Source organism: Pleurodeles waltl, chromosome 7 (genome assembly GCF_031143425.1).
Source record: "Pleurodeles waltl isolate 20211129_DDA chromosome 7, aPleWal1.hap1.20221129, whole genome shotgun sequence".
NCBI lineage: Eukaryota > Metazoa > Chordata > Amphibia > Caudata > Salamandridae > Pleurodeles > Pleurodeles waltl.
This window is the reverse complement of record NC_090446.1, coordinates 1,396,033,761-1,396,058,454: the sequence shown is the minus strand read 5'-3', so window position 1 is coordinate 1,396,058,454 and position 24,694 is coordinate 1,396,033,761.

Genomic DNA, 24,694 nt, shown 5'->3' with positions numbered 1-24,694 from the left:
ATTCAGCAGCTGCTGCGAAACATTGAACAGCAGTTGGCCCCCACTTTGGTGACACCCCGCACCATCCCAACAGAAACAAAGCTGCTTGCCGTACTTCACATGCTGGCAAGTGGCTCTTTCCAAACAACTGGTGCCCTGGTTGGCGGAATATCACAACCATCATTCTCCGCCTTGTTGCCCAAAGTACTGGATGCCATCATTCGACTGACACCCCGCCACATCTGCTTCCCTAACACACTGCAGAAGCAGCAGGAAACAAAACAGGGGTTCTACGCAATCAGTGGCTTCCCACACGTCGTTGGTGCAATCGACTGCACACATGTACGCCTTGTGCCACCTGCTGCAACTGAAGACTTCTACTGCAACAGGAAGCACATACATTCCATCAACGTGCAGGCCATAGTCGATCACCAGGGATTGATCACCAACATCGTGGCTAAATATCCTGGGAGTGTACATGACTCATACATCTTCCATCACTGCACCATCAATGAACACTTCCAGGATGGATGGTATGGCAATGGACTACTTGTTGGTAAGTACAAAAACCTACTTATATACCGACTGCACAGCAACCCTCTAGGACACACAACACATACACCACAACAGCAACATGTGAACAGGAACACACTGAGGTCGTGACATCACTAGCCATGTTTCTTAAGTCACCATTGAACCTGTCACACGTTGGAAATTACTGTACAGCCTAATGTGAAGACCTCAATGAGTGTGGTTGCCTAAATGTCACCTTGCAAATTGTAAGTGTCCCAATGACCTTTACATTAATACATTGCAAAAGTTTCAAAGTATGGGATGTCCAGGGTACTTTGATATGAACGTGTTAACAACACTTTCAATTTTAACTGTGCATGGAACTATCATCTCACCCCCAGTGAAGACACACGGACACCTGTATCACAAGTCACAATGCTAGGGAGGGCACACTGTAGTGCAAATCCCAAAACATAATGCTGACAAACGGTTAGCAGACAAACACTCGTTCAGCCAAGGAAACAACACAATGCAGATGGTACAGCCTACAAGCATAGGATGTCACATTAGTACACAAAAGAGTCACAGACAACACAAGACAACTACTGCCATTAAAGGTCTTTTCAATAGTGCCAGCTACATCAACATGATCCCATTCATTTTCTCTTGCAGCTGATCAGGGGTATGGCATCCAGCCATGGATTATGACACCATTTGGCAACATAAGTACAGCTGCAGAGCGTGCATACAACGAGGCCCATAGGAGGACACGCAGCATTGTCGAGCGGACCTTCGGCATCCTCAAGTCAAGGTTCCGCTGCCTCGACATCACTGGTGGTAGCCTCCTATATTCCCCCGAGATGGTCTGTAGGATCATCCTCACATGTGCAATATTGCACAACATTTGTATCAGAAGAAACATTCCCCTCCTGGAACCAGAGCCACACATGCCTGAAGAGGAGGAAGAGGAGGATGCTGGCCTGCAACAGGAGGGGGAACTACAGAACACAGCTGCAGGTATACGCAGGCGGCAACAGATTGTAAATAATTTCTTCTGAATATGATCACCTTCACCACTTTGGTTAACTAATTTAAATAAACACCTATTCTAATCACCATATCATGGTCTGGCTATTCCTTTTTGCACACCTTCATCTCTACTTATCAGAATAAGAGTGTTGCCTCACGGAGCATTGCTGAGATACTGAGTAGGACACGGAACATCCCAGAGCTAATGTGATGCCTAACATACAATGGTCACATACACACACACCCTTAATGACATATATCATGTACATATCTCCTTTGAAAGCCAATAGCAGAGGACCACAACTATTTCACACATACATGTTGAAAGCAAGGTCCAAATCAGCATATGGCACACAACTATGACACCATCACTCAATAAGGGGAAAACAAGCCTCATACATGAGACAGTCAATGTGCTTTGGCATCACTAACAGGAATGTCTGACAAGACCCTTGACAGCAGTTAGTCCAACTGCATCCAATATTTGCAAGGAATATCTGTGACTAGAGTTCCATAGAAGCAGAACATAGACAGCACAAGTGCCACACATATGACATGCATTGCGCACATGACATTCCATGCACATGTCAGCCCATTTCCTAACTCCTGACACACCCATGCACCTGGTCACAACCCACCTGTCGGAAGAGGTCCCCGGAATACTAAGATGTGTACCCTGATAATACATCCTCTACACACAAAGACCAACATTAGCAAACCAAAGACGAAGACAAAGACCAACATTAGCAAACCAGTGTGCTACACCCTTTCCTAAGGTATGCCATTGTCATATAACATCTGACTGCATGGACGTCAGGTCAATTTATACACTGTCTTCTAGTTTCAAAGCCCTGTTAGCACATGTAGATTGCTTCCCCTTGTGAAAATGTCTGTTAGCCCTTAGAATGCAAGTCTCACCTACAGGACTGGTGAGAAACAGATGCAGCCCACACCTGTGATCACCTCCATGCACACCACCCATTTAAAAAAGCACTGCCCCTGATGATGCCTGGAACAGCATGGGAGTTGCCATTATGTCAAATACACCGTCAACCATTGATACTAATTAAGCCGTGTAACACAGCCCTTGGGTTCATTTGTCACCTTCAAAAACACAGGACGTACACAGTTTGACATGTCAACTGTCTAGTTTGTCCTCCAAACAGTCTCAGTCAGACCACTGATTATGTAACTTGTCCAGTAGCTGGCTCCTGAATCACCTTGCATTCTGTCAGCCTGACTGGCAACTTAAGTATCCCTGTGTCTACATATGTACCACACGTGCGTAAGAAAACCTCCCATTCATCAGGGGGCATTGGGCATGGGCTTCTTCCATGCATACCCAAATACATTGTATAGCATCATCTGCCTTTTAACTGTACCATTTGAGTTACATCCTCTTGGAAATGCTAAATTCATGGCCCATCCCTTGTCTGGGTTGCATATATGCATGAATGACAAAGTGTGACAGTGTCCCAGGGTCATAGGCAGGGATTGGGTACGGGGCTTTCAGCACAACCAGCAACCTCTGATAATGTACATGAATAATACACAAATGTCAGAACCATGACAGTTCACACACAGCATCACAGTGCGCACAACATAGTGATGGGCGTGTGTGGTGAATAGCTGCGAGAATAAACAACACAGAGGCTATGATGTTCCCAGATGCAGTGGGAAGTGCAGAGGCCAACCTGTGTACAAATGATGTAATGACACCTGCCAGAACATGACAATTGAGACATTATCTCACTCAGCACACCAAGGTTGCCCTGTTGACTGTCTCATTACACGTCTTTAGTGACAGGGTGGGACCATCCACATGTTGGTTCACATGTCCACATCTACTTTACTCACATTGATCAACAAAGGATACTCAGTAGTTGCAGGAATAGCTGCCACTGACTCATGAAGAGTCCTGGTCCGAACTGTGACAAATTACACCCCAAACAATCTACAGGATCATCATTGGACCACACACATGAACAAGACACCTATGTGCAATTGATCACTGGAAATATGTGGACATGTGCTGTCTTGTATGCTAGTCCACCACAGCCACTTGATAGTTGGGGCTTACTTCTATGGCCTCAACTGTGGTGTCATCATACATATGAAATTGACCCTTGTCTGTCTGTGCAAACAACATGGTACCCACTTCCTCAATTCATGTGTATGACTCACTGTGGGATTCATCAACTAGTGCCTAGGAAGCTCCTACCAATACTCTAGGACATAGGATGTAGAAAATGTGGACCATTGACATGAACATGCGTCTGCCATCCATCTGGTGCATGCTATGTCACATGTGGTGTCTACGTGACCCTAAAACTTGGAAGTATACTTTACGGGTGTTGTTACATGTATGACTAACACATGCCCTTGCTCATTCCAAATTTGACTTGCATCTTAGGATTGGACACATGGACGTCACATTCATACAACCATATGTACAATAATGCTTCATGTGATATACACACACAGTTGGTCAACCAACACATTAGTTGTCAAAGCACACACTTTGAGCCAAAGGCATTTAGGTATTGTACATATGTGCGTCACATTGCTATCCTCTCCTTATGACAAACATGCACAATTTGTGCCACACATATATGTAGGCCACACTTATGACCATCTATGACATCAGCCAACGGTAAACATACTGTGAAGGGTGTAGTGGATGATGTTCCGCTGCAGTATGATGTCACACATGTGAACATACACCATAAACACCATACTGTCTTCAATTAGCCAATCTCTGATGTGTTCCAAATGTAAAATAACCAAAAAACAAGTAAAAATGCCCCAAACCAGTTAATGCACTGTAATTTTGACATCCCTAGCGGTGTGTGTCATTTTTTGTTTACCAAACTGTATTTGCGTCATTTTTTTTGACGCACAGGAGTGAAATTTAGCCCGCATCCAGATATTTGTACAGTCCATGTATCATTATGTGGATGCGGGTTAATATTCACGTCTGTGGTAAACAAAAATGACGCAAATACAGTTTTGTGCAACAAAAAATGACGCATAACGCGAAAAAGGCGGGACTTTTCATACAGTAAGTGATGTAATAGGATATCCTGTTTACAGATCATGTACAGTGGGTGTACTTTCACTTTCACTTTGCAGTCTATGATCCTTCTAGACTGTGTGGCTGTGTAGAGAGTGTTGTGCAGAGATTTTGTGCTGTATTTGTCCTGTGTGCTATCTGTAAAGTCCTTTTGTGAAATAAATATTGTTTGTGTATACTGTAGTACTGTGTTTTGTCTACATTTGTCCATTTATCTTGTGTATTTCTTGTTTGTGGGAGTCTGTTGTGGGTAGTGTTAGTTTGGGGATAGTTGGGCTCTTTTAGTGTTTAGGTTCACTTTTTTCCTGTCTTTTTACCCCTACTTTCACCCATTTCCCCTTTCTATTTCTTTTACCCCAATTCCTTATCTTCAACTATAAGTATGTCTGGTAGGCAACGTCTTGGCAGGATGGGGAAGAGGAGTTGGGGGGCTTCATCTGGCTGGTGACACATTTCTTGCCGCTCATGATCCAGGCAGGGGGCAGGGTCATACAGGGGTACCCGACAGAGGCGCGCAGAATCCGGTGGGGAAAGGTGCTGCATCACCTGCAGCGTGTGTATGCCAGCTAGAGGAGTGACCACCAGCTGAAGCACCTGTGGGCTGTCCTCATCACCAGGGAGCAGGATCTCTTGGACCACCTGGGAATCATGATTGGTGGCACTGTTGGTGAGTACGACAATTGTTAATGTGCACGGTTAAATGCTCTGTAGTGACATCAGGGGATTAGTGCAATGTCTGCCAGCTAACTTGATGACTGTGTGTAATGCTGGGGAAATATAAGGGGATCATTGATGCACTATGGCAAGGATCACAATTGCTAGCTGTCAGGTAGCACGTGCTCAGCAAACTTACAGGTAACTTTACCATGAAGGAAATTGGTGCGGCCTTTTTGTCAGCACAGCTAACAAAATAGGAGCCAATCATGTCTATATAGGGTATTATTGACAGAGAAGTACAGATGTACCAACATTTAGGCCAACTATGTTGACGCAATTGCTAGACTGACTTTAGAATCACTACATGATGCTGAAAATGAGTGCTGCCTTCACGTCAATTGATAATAGCAAAGTGGCTCAAACGTTGGTCTCATGTTAGTCTGGTGAGTGTGGAAGGAAAGCATTCACAGAAGTACTATGAATGTGTGGGATTATTTGGTTTCTTGATCTTTTTGGATACATGTCAGTTCATGATTTGAAAACATTGTGAAAAGGTGTAAGGTGCCCTCAGCTAACATCTTAAGATGTTTGTTGGAATTAGTTGGGCCACAATCCAAATATGGATGGCAGTCCAAGTGTATGCACATGGCTTCACATCTCCATGGTTGGTGCAAATCACCATAGCTGGGCCATATCAATTGACTATACTGTAACAACAGGATGGCTTGCAGGAGTCTCTGCCCCTCCCTCTGTACATTGGGCCTATGTGCAATAAATGTGTCAGGGCCACCAGGCATGTTTGACTGGTAATGCAGTCCTCAAGTAACCAGGCGTTGGATGTTTCTCTTGGATGCACATGATGAGATGATTACACTCCATATTTTTAAGTGCTCACCAATTATGGGGCAAGTTTGCAACCACATGATAGTTAGGGCCAATGTATGTGTGTAGATATGTGTGTAACTGTCACAGGAGACCCATGCTATGTACAAGTTAGCCGTGAAATATCAGATGCAGTACCATCATGTCTGAATGGCTGCCATGTCCTTATTCAGCCTACACATTGTAAATGATTATGAAATTGTTGCACTGTGCACAGATTTTGAGCACATTTCTTCCTTCCATACCTTACAGGTGGACCGGCACCCTACACTGTGGGAGAGGTGGCGACATTTGAGGACCCCGACCACTCCAGTAAGTGTTGATATGTCTGTTATGTGTTGTGCTTGCTGGTTATGGACTTGTGTGAGTTGGACGCATAGCAAGGTGTGATGCGTTGGGCAAGTTTTTCACTTGTTCCATGAGTGGGAATGCAGTTCTCACATGTTTTGAGTTTGCCAATGCGTATCCAATGGTATCATGTAGGGATTGTAGGACATCCCTGTAGGCCCCACTGTGAGTACCGGGGATAGTCATGTGTCTGACACTTGTATCACCAAGAGTCGCAATGGAAGTCAGCCCCTATTTAGTCAGCCTGTCAGACCCACATTCTCTAAGATTGGTGGAGCTAATAGCTTCCCAATAGACATCTGCTTCACTATTAACCTACGTAAGTTTGAAACAGTAGGTAGAACCTCCTAGCAGCATGTACTTCCACATGTAGTGCATCAAGTCTGTGGAACCTGGGTGTAATGACCTAGGTGTGCATGCAATTCATGATCATGGGTGTTCTAGCAACTCTGTGTCTGGTGTAAGTCAGGCCTCACTGGAAGTATATGTTGTGTACTAAGTTCTGCATTTCCTGACATGTCTGACCTTATGAGTGCTCTAGGGTTTGCTGACTCCAAATTGTAGATAGACTTTACCTGTGGTGTGTCTGTAGAGACAAACATGTGTGGAGTTGCCTATACACTCCTCGGTATACATGTTGTTGGCAAATTATAGTTGTGTATCCACCGCCCCCCCTCAAACATGACCATGGGTTTGTGAATGGGGTACCTAGTATTGATGCTACCAGTATGTTACACATACCTGTGAATAAGTGACGGTTTGGTTGCATACTAGTATACACACTCAGGTTTGGCACTTGGTACCATACTGGAAAGTCCAGTTACAACTTGCAGACCATGTGGCTTTAGTTTTGCATTCCGTACACTGACATTTGTAGCCCAGCTCTTGGTGGAGGATATGCAGCATGATTCTTAGATGTTAACTGTCAGAACTCAGATTGCAAGTCAAAGCCAGTTGTTACCCATCTTGTGGGTTATGGATGTGCTTTGTGTGATGTCACCTTTGTTGTCTGGCCTGCCATATACTTCCTCAGGGACATTCAATGCTCTGTATCGTGATATGAGCTGTTACAAGTACAGTAGATGTAATGTCTGATTAACTTGCTGTGCCGTTTCACACAATGCAGTTACTAATGTAGCATATCTGCATTTGTCTTCACAGCAGCTAACATGACTCCAGACCAGGTCCATGAATTTCAGCGTTGGGCCATGTAATACCAGCACATCCTGCTGGTGGAGTCGGTGTTCCGGAGGATGGCCCGGCGATATCGCCATGAACGTGCCTCCGGGGCATGGCCAGCCTTCCCACAGGGTGGGCCTACTTTGCCCACCACAGCCACCACAGAAACAACCACCAATCAGAGCCAGGTGGCCCCACCCACAGCTGCCACTGTTGATGCAACATCTGCTGGACTTCCTGGCCCCAGCATTGCCACCGGTGCAGGACAGCCCACACAGACCTCCTCCACCGGTACCCAGACTGCCACTGCTCCAGCTGTTGACCCTGCAGCCTTCAATAGACTTGAACATAAGATGGACAAAGTGCTGCGCAAGGGGAGCCACCTGAGCCGAGACGTGCAGCACATTAAACGGCGGGTCAAGGATATAAAGAGGACCCTCCGGAGGGCCAACCTCTAGACAGTTGATTTGATGGACATGATACCCTCCCCTCCCTCCTCTTTCCTTGTTCTTATAGTTAGTGGGCTTAGGGGGCTTAGTGTTAGGTTAGTATAGGCTGTTAGTTTAGTTAGTGTTAGTGGGTGGGGGATCCTGCTTGTTTCTTTTTTTACTTATTACATGTGTGGGTGGGTGGGTGGCTGGCTATGTTGGGGTTCTTGTGTGTAAAAAAATAAAATAAAATAAAAAACCAATAAAAAAAAAAATACCAAAAAAATATATATTTGTTTAGGATAGTATAGTATGTGTTTAGGTTAGTATGTGTTGTCCTCAATGTGTCCCGTCTCATAAGGGGGGTGGGGGAGCTAGATGTTTAGAACGTTTCGTTACATGTGATTAGTAAGTGTAGCTTAGGTTAGTTAGGGACAGTTGTGGGTAATGAGTAGTCAGGGTAGATTAGGGTAGGTAAGATTTTTCCTTCAGTTTCCTCATCTATGGTTAGCTTTTAATAAATATTTGGTTACCCCTTAATAGTATGTGTTGAATGGTACTTGATCGTGGGTTTGGATTCAGTGTACATCAATTTTGTACTATAACATCTGTGTCCTATGCTACAAACAAATCCCAACTGAGCTGTACGATTGGCAGCTAGCCCAGAGCTACCTTGCAAAGTGTCTACCCTTTGTTGCAACCACCAATCACAGGTAATATGGTTCCCAATGTGTTTCTGTTGATAAGTGTGTTTTCAAAGTCACTAACAGTGCTTCCAGACTTGATATTGGGGAAACAGTTTTAGGTCTGACTGCAGTGTGATGATCATGCACACCCTTATAAGATGAGTTCTCATTGGCAATCTTGTATTCTTGTCTTCATGACCCTCATACATCATTTGTGACACAGTTCGGCATGATTACCTATTTGTATGTTAACTCAGACACCTTCATTTGTGCAGTTTTTTTTTTGTGTTTACTTAGATTAGTGTGGCATGTTTATTGTGTTATTTTTGCATGTTGACAACATCTAGCGGGCACTATTTGATGACTTAGGGGGTCATTCTGACCCCCGCGGGCGGCAGAAGCCGCCCGCCTGGCGGGAACCGCCAGAAGACCGTACCGCGGTCATTCTGACTTTCCCGCTGGGCTGGCGGGCGACCGCCAAAAGGCCGCCCGCCCGCCCAGCGGGAAAGCCCCAGCAACGAGGAAGCCGGCTCCGAACGGAGCTGGCGGATTTGCTGGTGTGCGACGGGTGCAGTTGCACCCGTCGCGATTTTCAGTGTCTGTCAAGCAGACACTGAAAATCTTAATGGGGCCCTGTTAGGGGGCCCCTGCAGTGTCCATGCCAGTGGCATGGGCACTGCAGGGGCCCCCAGGGGCCCTACAACACCCGTTCCCGCCATCCTGTTTCTGGCGGTGAAAACCGCCAGAAACAGGATGGCGGGAAGGGGGTCGGAATCCCCATGGCGGCGCTGCTAGCAGGATTCACTGGGGCCGCGGGAAACCGGCGGGAAACCGCCGGTTTCCCTTTTCTGACCGCGGCTGTACCGCCGCGGTCAGAATGGCCCCAGAAGCACCGCCAGCCTGTTGGCGGTGCTTCCTGCGGACCGCCAGGGTCAGAATGACCCCCTTAGTTATCCCCTGAGGAAGCATTCTTCTTTCCTACACAGCATGGTGGTGTATGGTTTCTCACTTCATCAGATTATTCCCTCAGGATGGGCAGAGTATGATGCAATCATGGTCACTGTGCAGATTTCTCTAACTACATATTATCTGGACAGTTGTATTGACAAGCTACGTAATTTGACAGGAGGCACATTTCAGTTATCTACTGCACAGTTGATATGTCACATTACCCAGAGACAGATTTGTTGTGTAAGTGCTATTTATTGAAAAGTGCTGTAGTGCTATATGTACATTGTCCATGATTGTGAGTCCATTATAGTGATATCTTCCATTGTGATCCAACACAAGGATTTACCAAAATGCTTTTGTCATGCTGGGGTTACTGTTTCAGACAGTGCAGAGGGACAGACTTAGCCAATGAGTAGGAGAGAGACAATCACTGGGCTGGGTGACAAGATATACAGTGGTTAGCAGAACAGTGCTTGAGTACAGTTGTTGTAAGACTGTCATGTTTCAAAACGCAGGACTTTGGTAATAGTTGGCCATGTGGCAGGGACTAGTGCTTCCGGGTACTTTTCCTTGTGAATGTGATCTGTTCCATGTCTTCTTCTTCTGATGTGTGTGTTGCCTGCTTTGTCCTTGTTGTTGTTGGTTGTGACGGGGGCAACACACACCTCAGTGTTAGAAGACGTGGAGTCAGACATCCCGGTCGCTGCTCCCTGTGAAGGTCTTAAGGGCAGTACTGCTGCAAGGAGGGCCTGCTGGTTCTTGAGAATAGCAGCCACATCACGATGGTAGGCAGCCAGGTCGGCCCTGAGGGGTTCAATGTTGCATTCGTGCACGCGTTGACAGGGTTGCTGTTGTAGGTGTTGGGTCAACTGTATTACAGCTGTGCTGATTTCCTTCTGGGTTTTCTGCAGTTCCTGCAAGATAGATGTTAGGGCTTGTATAGCTGCTGCCTGATCTGCAAATGACATCATGCACGAACGCATCCCCTCAAGGCTGGCTGCCATATTTTGCATCCCCACCCGCACCTCCTTGGCCAGCTCCCGCTGTACTCCAACTACAGTTCTCTCAAAGCTGGTGCCAGTGCCGTCTGAGTCCTCAGCTGTATTGGAGCTGGCAGGTCTTACAATTGGGGTGGTGGGTGGTTCCTCTGTGATGGCTGCTTGTTCTGTGCTCCTCCTTGTGACAGAAGGTGGGGTCTGGAGGGTTTCAAGGACCTTTTGGATGGTCTCCTGGGGAATGTTTATCGGCTCGTCATCCATGTCATCAGGGAAATCTGGGACAGGCATATCGGCAGGAGATCCATCTTCCTCTGCAATGAAACAGGGTACAATTAGTGTGTCTGTGTTGTGGCAATTTTGATGTGACGTGCCTGCCTTTTGATGAATTCACTTTGTGATCTTGTTTTGTGTTAATATCTGCAGTCCTTCAGATGGGCATTGTTTCAGGCCTATGGCCCACCTGTGTGTCACATGTATTTTATTGAGTTATTAGACTTGTCAGCCTCATCGCCTCTAGGTGTTGATTTTAGCCAAATAGAGAATTGCCACCTTCTTTTCCTACTCGACCCTCCGTGTACATCCATTCTCATGGTGAGACCTTTCACTGGCTATGGGTGTTCTGATGGCCCTGGCAGCACACTTAACAATCTGGACCTTTCCCCAATCCCTGATAGTTCACATCGACTTAAATGTAATTGACATGTGGCATATCCTATGCATGGCAATGTTATGATCCGATATGGATGTTGACATTGTTAATGGGTCCTGCTGATGTTGGGTAATGTGTGTTACATTGGATTGCCCTGATAGTCGTATCAGTGTCCTATTTCCTCCTCTGACTGTGCAGGTGTATTTCAGTGACCAGTTACATGTGTCCCCTCCTCTATGCTGTTGTCTGAGCAGTATGACATTTGGGATGTTGCCTTGTTACCCAGGCACAGGATGGACCCTGACATATGCAGCATGGGTGTGTCCTTAGTGCTGTGTCGCTCCTATTGTTGCTTACTTTGGCTGACGTTTGTGACAACTATGGGCATTGACATTTGAGTGTACTGGGGCCTTTGTCTTGTTTCTGGAGATTGTTGCAGATGTCATCCTCACCCCCTAATTTAGGTGTGTATGATCCATGGGGAGGTTACTGCCATTGGCTACTTGAGCTGCACACAGATCAGAGGTGGTAGTGGCAACTGTTGTCGCAGATACATTGCAGTTGTCGGTTTGGCTAGAGGATTGCTAATAGGGCCCTAGTTAATGTAGGAGGTATGTTGGCTGACGAGTGCCAGGATGTAAGTTTGACGTAGTGGCCTTCCCTCCTGTCGTGGCTTTCCGTTTGCTCCATCGTTGGCATGACAGCATGCCCCCATGGGACTGTTGTTGGTGTAGTGTAATGGTGTGCCCCAGCTTCTGTCTGTGCAGGCCATGCCCCAATGCCATGCCCCTTTACCCATGCCACTCCATGTATATGTTGACTTCCATGCATTTTGTGGTCGGTATCCCCCCGCTTGCAGTTAACATTTGTGCATTTTAATTCCCCATGCAACTTACCCTGCATGTGCGTTGTCTCCTGGTAGTCTGCCCTGTCCTGTCCTTGAATCCCTGTGACGATCTCCTCAGGGATGACGGCTGCGACCATCTCCTCCATGTGGTCCAGGGCCTCCTGGTGTGCTGGACTCCCCCCTCCAGTCTGCAGTGCTGCCTTCCTGTTCCTTGCCATCTTTTCCTTGGTACTGCGTTTGCAGTCATGCCAGCGTTTCTTGCCCTCGATGACTGTTCTGCGTACTTCCGCTACACTGTTAATCTTGTCGACAATTTGTTGCCATATAGCCTCTCTCCTACTGATTGGCAACTTCGATGTGACAAACAGTTGGTGCTGGTGTTCCGTCACCTCTTTAACCAGAATTTCCTGCTCCTCTGCACTAAAGCGACTCTTTCTTTTCTTCTTAAAAGTGTCCTGGTTCCTGTGTGGGTCCTCCTGGCTGGTTCCTGGTCTGCTGTCATCCTCCTGGGGTCTGTAGTGGCGTCTGGGATCCATTTTGGCTCTCCTCTGGTGAAATGGCTGTGTTCGCTCTGTTTTTTGACGCTATTGCATAAAAAAAAACGGCGCATATCCGGTTTGCGGTGTGGTAAATCGACCCACAGTCATTTCCGCTGCGTTAACGGCGTTTTCCTTTACGACTTGACGCCGCGGTGTGCGTCAAAAATAATGACTCCCACCTGTTGTTTGCGCCGCCGTGCGTCATAGTATAAATATGACGCCTGCACGGCGCCCCAAAATGGCGTTAGCCGGCGGTAATATTTTTGACGCAAAACTGCACCGGCGCAGTTTTGCGTAAAAAAAGCATAAATATGGGCCCAAGTATCTATATATCGGGAAGATCTCCTATGTAATATCTATGCTTAAAAAGTTCAAAAAATGGGCCCGTAGGGAGGTCCAAACAAGCTATGTAGCATGAGGGCTACAAGACTATAGATCATGGTGATCACAACTTTTTGCCGTAAATTGCTCACGTCCCCGAAACTGGCATAGACATAGCTTGTGGATACCTGTGAATTACATTTCCTTCGTGATCACCATGATCTATAGTCTTGTAGCCCTCCTGCTACATAGCTTCAACAACGGAAGATGCCAGGAACTTCTCCTTTGGTCAGAAGATGTCCCACGGCGTGCTGGAGGATGCAGAGTTGTTTCCACGCAGAAAGACCGCACACAAGCCTTGCTAGCTGCAAGAGTTGCGGTTGAAGGTTTTGAGTGCTGCCAGGGCCCAGGAAGGACCAGGAGGTCGTCCCTTGGAGGAGGAGACTGAAGGGGCGCTCAGCGACACAGAGAGCCCAGGCAGAAGCAGGCAGCTCCCGCAGAAGCACCTGAACAGGCATTCAGAAGATCTGAGCACAGCAGTCGTCTCAGCCCAACAAAAGAGGGTCCCACAAAGTCGGAGTCCAACTCAGCGAGTTGGACAATGCAGGACGGAGTGCTGGGGACCTGGGCTAGGCTGTGCACAAAGGAAGTCTTGCAAAAGTGCACAGAAGCCCTAGCAGCTGCAGTTCACGCAGTACACAGGATTACTGTCTGGCGTGGGGAGGCAAGGACTTACCTCCACCAAATTTGGACAGAAGGGCCACTGGACTGTTGGGGACACTTGGATCCAGCTCCTGTGTTCCAGGGACCACGCTCGTCAAGATGAGAGGGGACCCAGAGGACCGGTGATGCAGAAGTTTGGTGCCTGCATTAGCAGGGGGAAGATTCCGTCGACCCATGGGAGATTTCTTCTTGGCTTCCAGTGCAGGGTGAAGGCAGACAGCCCTCAGAGCATGCACCACCAGGAAACAGTCAAGAAAGCCAACAGGATGAGGCGCTACAATGTTGCTGGTAGTCTTCTTGCTACTTTGTTGTGGTTTTGCAGGTGTCCTGGAGCAGTCAGCAGTCGATCCTTGGCAGAAGTCAAAGAGAGAAGTGCAGAGAAACTCTGGTGAGCTCTTGCATTCGTTATCTGATGAGAAACCCACATGAGAGACCCTAAATAGCCCTCAGAGGAGGATTGGCTACAGAGAGAGGTAAGCACCTATCAGGAGGGGTCTCTGATGTCACTTGCTGGCACTGGCCACTCAGAGGTCTCCATTGTGCCCTCACACCTCTGCATCCAAGATGGGAGAGCTCCGGGACACACTGGAGGAGCTCTGGGCACCTTCCCTTGGGAGGTGCTGGTCAGGGGAGTGGTCACTCCCCTTTCCTTTGTCCAGTTTCGCACCAGAGCAGGGCTGGGGGGATCCCTGAACCAGTGTAGGCTGGCTTATGCAAGGAGGGCACCATCTGTGCCCTTCAAAGCATTTCCAGAGGCCAGGAGAGGCTACTCCTCTCAGGCCCTTAACACCTATTTCCAAAGGGAGAGGGTGTAACACCCTCTCTCGGAGGAAATCCTTTGTTCTGCCTTCCTGGGACTGGGCTGCCCAGGCCCCAGGGGGGCAGAAACCTGTCTGAGGGTTGGCAGCAGCGGTAGCTGCAGAGAAAACCCCAGAGAGCTAGTTTGGCAGTACCCGGGCTCAATGCTGGAGCCCCGGGGATGCATGGAATTGTCACCCCAATACCAGAATGGTATTGGGGTGACAATTCCATGATCCTAGACATGTTACATGGCCATGTTCGGAGTAACCATTGTGACGCTACATATAGGTATTGACCTATATGTAGTGCACGTGTGTAAATGGTGTCCCGCACTCACAAAGTCCGGGGAAATTGCCCTGAACAATGTGGGGGCACCTTGGCTAGTGCCAGGGTGCCCTCACACTAAGTAACTTTGCACCTAACCTTCACTAAGTGAGGGTTAGACATATAGGTGACTTATAAGTTACTTAAGTGCAGTGTAAAATGGCTGGGAAATAACGTAGACGTTATTTCACTCAGACTGCAGTGCCAGTCCTGTGTAAGAATTGTCTGAGCTCCCTATGGGTGGTAAAATAAATTCTGTAGTCCATAGAGATCTCCTGGAACCCCAATACCCTGTGTACTTAGGTACCATATACTAGGCAATTATAAGGGTGTTCCAGTGTGCCAATCAGAATTGGTAAAATTAGTCACTAGCCTGCAGTGACAATTTTAAAAGCAGAGAGAGCATAAACACTGAGGTTCTGGTTAGCAGAGCCTCAGTGATACAGTTAGGCACCACACAGGGAATACATACAGGGCACACTTTATGAGCACTTGGGTCCTCGCTAGCACGATCCCAGTGAAACAGGCAAAAACAAACATACATACTAGTAAAAAATGAGGGTAACATGCCAGGCAAGATGGTACTTTCCCACACATATCCATTTTGCGACAAATTTACTTGCCGTAGAACAGGTTAGAGTCATTTTTGCGGCGTTAACGCCTTTTTGCCTTATGGCAAGGCACAATGGTTAACGTCTTTTAACACTAACCATTGTTTAGCGCTGTCTTGCATCATGGTATAAATATGATTCCCAAACTTGTGCTAGCCAGCGCTAAGCTTTTGTGAGGCAAAACTGTGTTTGCGCAGTTTTGCGTCAAAAAGTATAAATATGGGCCTCAATGCCTCAAACTGACCAGGATGTCCTGCGCCTACCTGAAACTCAACCCAACCAAGACAGAACTCCTGTAATTTGCCAACAAACCACCAGTGGTAAAGCCGTCTTTGACTGTATTCTTGTTTTGACCATGTAGAAAGCTCCACTGCTGTAAGAAACTGGGTTATTAGTTGAGGGGTTAGGTACCCTACTAAGGTAATAATTGCAATCCTTGTCAGGTGAGTCACTAAAAGCCACAAAATAAACCTGAGCTCAACCTCCTGTTAGCTGTGGCACAGAGCAGACAGGCTTAATTCAGAGGCAATGTGTAAAGCGTTTATGCAGGACTATAACAGTAATAAAGTTTAAATACAAAACCATAAAAATCCCAAAACAAAGTAGACAAATACAGTAAACTGTAATAACCAGATGACACCAATATGACAAATATCCAAAAAGGGGAACCAGAGAGCTGGGCCCTCAGTATAACAATGGCAGTAAAAACCACCTACCGCCGCTGTGACGGCCGTCAACATACCGTCACCGCGGCTACCATGCATCCGCCATATTATGATCACTGCCGGATTTGCACCACAAGAAGAGCAGAAATCCGGCAGTGATCATACTGGCGGACAGTGATAAGCTGGCGCTGGCGCTGCCACCACCAGCACCGCCATGTCAGTAGAACGCCGCCAGCTGTATCTTGACCTGTGATACGGCCTGGCAGAGTTCCTCTGGCGGGGCGCTGCTGGCGGTAGCAGTGCCCCTTTCCTGCCGGAAGACCTCCTCGACAAAGGTAAGTCACGCTTCCGACAGGGAAGGGGGGTGGGGGTGTTGTGTGTATGTGTCTGGTTCTGTGCATGAATGTGTGAGTGTGTATGTGAATGCATTTGTGTGTATTGTGTTGTTTGCGTGGTTGTATGCGTGTGAGTGAATGCATGTATGCCAGTGTGTGTATGAGTGCGTGTATGCCAGTGTGTGTATGAGTGCGTGTATGCCAGTGTGAGTGATTGGGTGCATGCGTGGTGCGTGTCTGCAGGTGTGTGCGTATATGGGGGGTGGAAAGTGAGGATCGGAGGGGGTGGGGGGACTTCGGATGGTGGGGTGGTGGGCATCTGGTGAGCGTTGAGGGGGTGGGGAAGCCGCCTACCTGTGACAGGGAAGAAATTCCCTGTCACCAGCAGGGCCTACCGCTATGGTTTTCGTGGCATTGCTAGCATCACGAAAACCATGGTGGTAGGCAGGCTGATGATGCCGCTGGCGGTAATATGCTGGCTGCTGGGCTGGAGATTGACATTTCCGGCCCGGTGGCTGATACCGCCATGGACATATGAGTGGAGAAGTGGCAGGTTGGCTGTAGCCAACCTGCCATTTTCATAATGTGGCGGTATGTACCGCCAGCCTGCTGGCGGTACTACCTCCACATTTCCACTCACCGCCGGGGTCATAATGACCCCCACATTTTTAAACGTTTTAAGTAAAATTAGAGAGAATGATAGTCAATGTTCATGGTAGAAAATGAACTAGACACAATTGGACACTGATCGCGATGGAGTCCAGGTCAGATGCACAAACTAAGGGTCTCATTACAACTTTGGTGGTCTGACTGCAAGACCTCCGTGGTGGCGGCTGCCAAAAGACCACTATGTTGGCAGACACCCATACTGCCGTATTACGAGTTACAGAGCCAGGACTGCTAAAACCCAGCCAGAATTCTGACACCGCCAGGACACTGGAGGGTGGGAAAGAGGTGATTCCACCACCAGCACCGCCAGCCTCTCAAAAATCCACAGAATCTATTATGACCCACAAATCACAATAGAGGTTCTTCCATGGCAGAAAACCAATGGCGGTGCGGAACGCGGCGGGTGGCGGTCACCACAGTAATACCCAACATCAGATTGGATAGTTCAAATTAAACACCCATGACACACATCCACACAACAACACACTTACAAACTGCACTATAAAACACACATGTTCACACACCACAATCCTTTGCAACCAGAAGGCCACACACAGCAGGAAAGAGATCGCAAATAGAAATTAAGACCCGTAGATTAGGCACCCCTCCACACTTCAAATACCACTCATCCCACACCTGCACAAGATACACAGCATGCAAATGAGTACCTTACCCATCAGACACCAACCACCACCCACTCACAATAAAGCACACACACGTCATCACCTTCTTTTTTACTTTTTTGTATCACCCACCACAACCATGTCTCCACAAAAACATCCCCATTTCACTGACGATTAGTTGAGGGTCATGGTGGATGAAATCATTAGAGTAGAGCCACACCTACTTGGAGCCCAAGTCCATCAAACTTCAATCGGCAGGAAAATGGAGATGTGGCAAAGAATAGTTGACAGGGTGATTTCTGTAGGGAGCTATCCACGCACAAGGGAGGACATCAGGAAGAGGTGGAACGACCTCAGGTGGAAGGTCTGTTCCTTTGCCGCCAGGCACCAGCTGGTGGACCTCCAGACTGGCCGTGGGCCTGCACCTCCTCCACCCTCACTTCACATCACGGGGGAGAAGGTCTTGGGCATCCTGCATTCTGAGGGCTTGACAGAAATACCTGGTTGAGTGACTCGGTAAGTCAAAATGAACAACAACAAAAATGGCACCCAAAAGTTTTGTCTTATTACCTTTTGATTTCTTAACAGCCAACCCACTCTCCACCCCTGTGTCAACTGTCTGAATACCCTTGTCTGGCATCTCACATGTCAACTAAACTCACCTGGGGCCACAGTATCTGTGTATGGCATGGGTAGTACAGGGACTGATAGCACTACAACTCCCAGCAGGTTCCACCTTTAAGAAAACCAGAACAGTGTTCCACAATGACAGTTGTCTTGCATGTCAACTAAATATTCAACTAAACCCATCTGAATGCTCCATAATTGTACGGGCTATGGCAATGACAGCAATGCTGTGGGCATCTGGCAGTACAATGCCACCAACACACAGCTATAGCTGTGTCCTCTGCTAAACTGGCCCTTCTATCTCCCATCACCTATTGAAATATACTCACCTGGAGGGAACACACATATATTCAGTATGCTGTACTTGGTGTAACCTGACACATATGGCCAGGTAGAATGGTTATTCCTAAATTGATGTACAGGTCAGTTTCCATGTTACATTGTGCAGCTGTCTGGTGACTCAATAATGAACTACTGCTAACTGGGAGGTAGCATGAACATTATAAAACTACACAGCAGACAAGATATGAGTCTATGAGCAGACATCCACTGCCAAGATACTCTAACAATCCAGTATCAAGGTGTATGATTTAGGAATTCTCTGTATCCCATATAGCTGTTCCCAAGAATTTAAAGCAGGTGTCACTGTCATATCAGGGGATCAAAGCCTTTCTGTACAAGGTTCAAAGCATATATACCTGTCAACGTTTGTAACCACATGTTGCATTACAATCTGTAACAGTCTGTTCCACTTCATGAACAGGTCTACTTGCCATTGGGACCACGGAGAGGGAACCTAAGACAGCCACTCCCCTCCCCGGATGAAGCCCTCAGTGAGGAAAACACACCTGGATGAAGGGAAAATGAGGATAACTCTGACCCATCTGGGATACCTGGTCAGACTACAACTGTCAGCCTCACCCTGCCTACATCGACTTCTCCCAGCCCTGTTGCATCTACATCCCAAGCAACCATTCGCCCCCAAACCTGTGTCCCAAGGAGTTACAGCTGTCGTGTGCCCACCAGTAGAGGTACAGGGGTCACAACTTGAAAACCCTGACAATGAAGGACCTGGCACCAGTGGCAGCGGGCAAACTGTGCCAAGAATGCAGGCACGGAGGGGGAGAGTGCGTGGGAGGGATGGTGGGGGCCAGTGGCTTGAGCCTGCTAAAGATACAACTAGCTAGGACACCATCTCCCAAGTTTTGTGAGCTTAACAACAGTCTCAGGGTGTGATGACCAAGGTACTTGCCATGAAGGGGGAACTCAAGCTGCTGCAGAGGGACAACCACCAGGAAGTCATGCCACAGCGGAAAGCCCTCACTGCCAACATGGCCTCCCTAACAGGGGTGTTGAGAGACATTAACTCCACTTTGAGCAGGGTATGTCTACAACACCGACCCCTTCCATTGGCCATGTAACATCAGCCCCTTCTACATCTGTGGCAGCCTGTGGAATGGAGCATCTGCCAGGGGAAGGACATGCCTCAGACACTCCTGCCTCTGTAGCTGAGGAACCCTCCCGCAAACATGGGTGTCCACCCAACAGCCAGGAGGAGCAGATGCCAAGACTACAACCACTGCCAGGAAGTGATCCACTACTGATTGGTTTCCCTTGTGTGCCATTGATACACCCTGTTGACTCTTTTACAAGCATTGTCCGTTTTTCAAGGATAGTAGGGCACTGGACTTGAGACTCCAATGTTGTAGCAGCTACCCTGATGATTACATCCACCATGACTAAACCCTTCACTGTTTGCACTTTATTTCTTTGGTCCCATTCATTTTATTTTCCTGTGCACTTGTAAATAAACACAACTAAACCAAAATAAATGTTTGAGGGTCATATTTCATATGTACTTAACATTAACTGAGCAATGTCTTGATTACACATGATATACTCAAATGTTGTAAATCTGGAAATGGAGAGGTCACTTGTATTGTTGATTCTAGGTGCAATGCATACACGATGATACACGTGGACAATCATCAATCCCCATTTTCAGCACTGTGCTGCACATAGGATGACCACATACCAGTGAACACACAGTGAAGTACATCTTCACAATTGTGTGCTTCTGCATAGTTGTCAGTAACTAACACCCCACAGTCCACTGAAGTAGGTGACGTCACACTTTGTCTAACCAAATAGGCAAACAGATTGGTGCAATTTGTCATCAGCTAAATGCTTATCACATACTCATACCATACCGACCAAATAAACACACCGAAATACAGATCGAGGTCAGTACATATATCCCCAGTCAGGGAACCTTTCACTTACCATGGTCAAGTATCTGTAGGCAAGCTGCCCACCTATGTCAATCTTGACACACATGCACAGTGGCCTGCAATGAGGAAACACAGTGACAGCTACATAAAAGTAAGATAGTGCCATTATCAAATCAATGAGAAGGTGGGGGGAATGGATTGCACAGGAAGACGTGTGCCATAGACACAAGATCACACACATGACACCATTGGACCCACATACCAGGGCAAACAGGTCTATTGTGTGGGACAGAACACTGCCACTCCACTGTCCTGACAGCCGGAGCAAGGAACTCATACTCTACCAATATAATGTCATACAGTATCTGGATCAATCCATGTCCACCTCACATGTCAGACCTGCTAAACCCACCTGCCAGTGACACAATTCAGAAATGTCCACACGAGGATGGCATTGGGAAGAAATCTGGAAGAAGTTTAGGTAGGTAAGGGTAGACATGACTTAGAAATACATATACCAAATACAATGGCAAGGTGAGTGCCACGGGGGAGACCAGATCTACTACATCTTCTTAGGAATCCTCTTCCAGTGGCCATTCCCTAGTGGTGGCAGACCCATCTGGGACCAATCCAATACCATCTTTGTCCTCCACCCCCTGTTCTATCACCTCCCTACCTGTAGCTCCCGACCCAGTTGGCTGTGCCCACCCATCCAAGAGGTTGGGCGTCTCATGTGCCACAGGCTGCTGTGCCCCAGCCAGTGTTAGTCCTGATGCCCTCAGTGAAGAGGCTATTGACCTTCTGAGGTCGATCTCTGTGGGTCAGTCAACCATTGTGACTGCCATCCAGCAATTGGCAGCGCAAATCCAACAGAGCAATATGTTTCTGGAGGGCATTCACCGTGCACTGGCTGGCCTACAGAGATCTTTTCAGGCTCTGGCCTCCATACTAATAGCAGCCAGTCCCCTTTGTCTACCGTCTCCCCACCACCTTCCCCTTCCCAATCCGAATCCCCCTTTCCTGACCCAGCCAGAGCACACAAACAGACTTGCATGCATCCACCTCAACAGACAAGGGAAGAGCACACAAACATAAGCACCACAAGACACACCACTGGCATGCACACAAACGACAGCCACCTGCAGACACAGCAACAGTCACGACCTGCCCTGACACCCCCACCACCCACAGCATCATAGACACACCACCTGACACACCTGCAGACACCACACCAGTATTCACTGTTCCAGCCACCACACCTATCCTACCCGCAGACAGCACCCCAACAGACCCTCAGTCATCTACCCCAGTCACCACATCCACAGACACCTAAACCACTGACACGCCTTCATGCAGCACATCCACCATACCTGCAGTCACCACCCCAACAGATACCCACCAACTACAGAATCACCCAGGACCACAATCCCCCTCAGCCCAAGACACATAAACACCCTCACTCACCCACCCAAAAGACACTCACCACCCACAAGCACACTTCCCACAAACATGCACCCAAGACAGCCACACCTAAAAGTCAAACCGCCACTCCCTAACCCTCAACACCCAAACCCCCTTCTGATGACCATCCCCATGTGTCTAAGAAAGTTTTCCTTTCCAAGTTGGACCTTATCCCTGCTATTCCCTGTGACAAAAGATCTGTTTCCTCCCTAAGGCCATCCATTCCACCTCCAAAGCCTTCCCTACCTACCCTGCCAGCACCCATGCCCCTCTCCCAACAAAAATAGTCCCACCCTTCCCAAAAAAGGTCCAACATCCTCCCTAACCAAAGTCTAAAGCCCCCACACCAAGCCCAAGTCAAAACCCTCCCCCCAGTCCCCTAAGAATCCCTGAGGTGCCTGCCTGTCCCCTTGATGCCCCCTACCTGTGGAGTTTACATGGCTGTCAGAAGTCAAGTTGGGGCACCATTTTGTGCCTTTGGTGCACAACCATTTTGGACATGCGGACTGGCCTGTGGCCTTGAACTTTCATTTGGTTTGAACTGGCTTATAATTAAAACCAACCAGTTGTTGATTTCTGGTTACATCTTTGTCCTGCATTTCCTTTTCTAGATTTGAGTTGTTCCTCGCTGACATTGGATGTGTGCCAGTATTTGTGTGTGTGGGCTGCTTCTGCTTCATGTATTGTTTGAGAAGCATGTGAGGTTGTGCGCAGTGCCTTTGTCCCCCAAGGGATAGGGTTTGTGTTGTGTGATGGGTTATGTGTATGTAGAAAATATGTTATTGTCATGGTATTGTATTGTGTTTGTGTTGATATGTGTTTGCTATTGTGCTGTGTGGCTTTATGTGTTTTGACTGTTTGAGTCTGTGTGTATTGTACATGTCATGATAGGTTCAATGTGCTGTGTGGGTGTGTGATGTGTGTGCCAATTGCTAGGTTGTATGATTGTGTAATTGTGTGTGTTCCATCACAGATGATTGTTCATTGTGTTGTATATGTGTCGAGTCCCTGGCCAGTGTTGGTTGTGAGTGTGTGACGTGTTTATATTTGCACGAGTTGGTATGTTGTATGGGAATGTGTGAATCTGGCCTGTGCTGTGTTGCTGTGCATAACTGTGTGTTATTGACATGTGGTGTGTGTGTGTGTGCGTGTGTGCAGGCTGCAGTGTGCGTGCTGTGTATGTGTGGGTGTCTTTGATGCGGTATGTGAGTGTGTATGTCACTGTACTGTTACATGTCGGTGCAGACCTCGCACCCGCCTCCCTATGGAATGTTATGTAATTGTACAGAGTTTAACAATTTACAAGTGTGTGTACTTACGGTAGTTATCATCCTTGCCAGCGATTATTCCATTGTCTTACTGCGTGCAGGAGCAGAGACATGATGTCTAGTTCTGGTTCCATGGCGGCTCCGGAAGTGTGAGGCTTCCTGGAGGTGAGTTTCTCCTTTTATACTGTTCGTTTCTGCCTGGTGTTCAGTGGTGGTTTGACCGCTGTGGTTATACTGGCGGTGTGCAGCCTCGTAATGAGTCTGGCAGATTGTTGGTGTCTTCATTTGACGGTAGCGGTTTGTCCTGCCTGGCGGTGTCAGCAGTGCTGTGGCAGTCTTCTGTGTGCACCATCGCCAATATCATAATTTGGCGGCCTTCTCCGCCAGCCTCTTGGAGGGCAAACCGTCAAAGTGGTAATGAGGCCCTAAGTTTTTCCTCGGAAAAAGGTTTTAACATCTGACATAGGGGCATATTTACAAGAAAGTGGGACATCAGCTTTTCTTGCACCTCCTAACGTCACCATGGTATCGCAGTATTTACAATATGGCGCACGTTAGCACAATAGCATCTAAATTTTGGATGCTATTGTGGCGCATTGGTTGGCTAGCTCCAAAAATTATGGGGCTAGTCCAGCAAAGCTTGGGGAGGCCCATTGGAAACAATGAGAGTGTAACTTTATTGCCGGCCTTGGACAGGTGTTAAAAATTATGGAAAAAATGGCACAGTGAAATCTCATAAATTTCACTGTGCCATTTTTCTGGGCCTCCTAACAGGGGAACGCCCTCCTTGCATAAATAATGACTGGTGCAAGCATTATATGGCACAATGGGTTACAAAGTGGGGCAATGCTTGCATTGCCCCACTTTGTAAATGATGCACAGAATGTACTGGCATTAAAATGACATACCCGTTTTAAGCAATGGGCTTCCCTGTGCTTTGCTGGATTAGCGTCAAAATATTTGACGCTAGTGCAGCAAAGCGCCACAATAGCATAAAAAATGTTGATGCTATTGTCCTAACGACCGCCATGGTGCACCGTATTGTTAATACGCCGCAACCATGGTGTAGTTAGGTGGGGCAGGGGCAACGCAAGAAAAGTGGCGCATAGGAACCAATGCACAACTTTCTTGTAAATATGCCCCTAAGTACTTACAGGTAGGCTTCCTTACAAACAGACTTGGCTTTACCTGGCACTGTGAGACAGTGAGCTCTTACAAGCAGGTATCCTTACAAACAAACTGGCCGTACTTGGCACTGTGAGACAGTAAGTACTTAC